Raw genomic sequence first — 1,186 nt, forward strand, 5'->3', positions numbered from 1 at the left:
ATCCTTCACCTCCTGATGAAAACTCAGATGTGACGTCACACGGAGCTGCAGTCACTCTGTAAACATCAGATATTATATCTGATTTAAAACCACAAACTGAACCGGTCTGGGTCGGGTTTGTCTCGTTCAGACTGGAATAAATGAATCGGATTTGCCTGCAGTGTGAACGTAGCTTTAGTCTTGAATTGACATTTATAAAATAAAGTTTTATAAACTGTTAATGAAGCCTAATGGTTTGTGGTTTTACTCTGTTTTTAATATGAAAATATTTCGGCACCTCCAGGCTTCCGTAGTTTCCATAGCAAYAGCGCTGCGGCCGCCATGACGCGATCCTCGGTTTGTTTTTCCAGAAAATGTCCACTTTATCTTTAACTGATGAGAAATATAAAATATGAGTTTGTTTCAGAACCGCCGGAGATCAAAGTTTATTTTCCCGCTGCAGTGAAGCTCGTTGAGCCGTAAAGTGTTTGCTGTGTCGTGAAACAGCTCCTGACGTAAGTTGTTGATTTAAAACAAACTCAGCACTTTGACAGTTAGTGATTGAATCATTTTATTTTATCAGTTAAATATTTGATGAAGTGAAAACGGATCAATCTGATGAATAAACGTGTTTAGGTGAAATCAGTAGTTAGGTACAGATTTATTAACAAATCTGTCTGAATGATGTCAGTTTGGTTTTATATCAGGCCATGAATCAAGTGTAGACACAGAGAAAGTAAATAAAATGTAAAAATCGTTCTTAGATCAGAACCAGAAGCAGAACCAGAAGCAGCTGTTAAATGTTCAGGAAGCAGCAGATTCTGATGGTTTATGATGAATAAAATCCAAGAAGTTTTTTTCCTCTCAGATTTCCCGTTGGTTCCTCCTCACAGACAGCATGCAGGTCAGAACCTTTCACATTTCATCTGAACACTGCTGCAGAACCACAGTCAGAACCTTCTGTCTGGTTCTGTTCTCCAGGTTCTGCCCATCTGGGCTCTGTCCGTCCCTCTTCCAGCAGTTCTGATGATCACTGTGGGTCTCTACATGCTGGTGCTGGGGATCGGGCTGTGGATCCGGTACTGCCTGAAGGTGAGTTCTGTGGGTTCTATTGGGTCGGTTCAGTTCAGTTTATTTCTACAGCTCCAAGTCCAACACACGTTGTCTCAGGACACTGTAGATAAAAAGAACAATGTAAAGAAGAAAG

Source organism: Austrofundulus limnaeus, unplaced genomic scaffold, assembly GCF_001266775.1.
Source record: "Austrofundulus limnaeus strain Quisiro unplaced genomic scaffold, Austrofundulus_limnaeus-1.0 Scaffold2010, whole genome shotgun sequence".
NCBI lineage: Eukaryota > Metazoa > Chordata > Actinopteri > Cyprinodontiformes > Rivulidae > Austrofundulus > Austrofundulus limnaeus.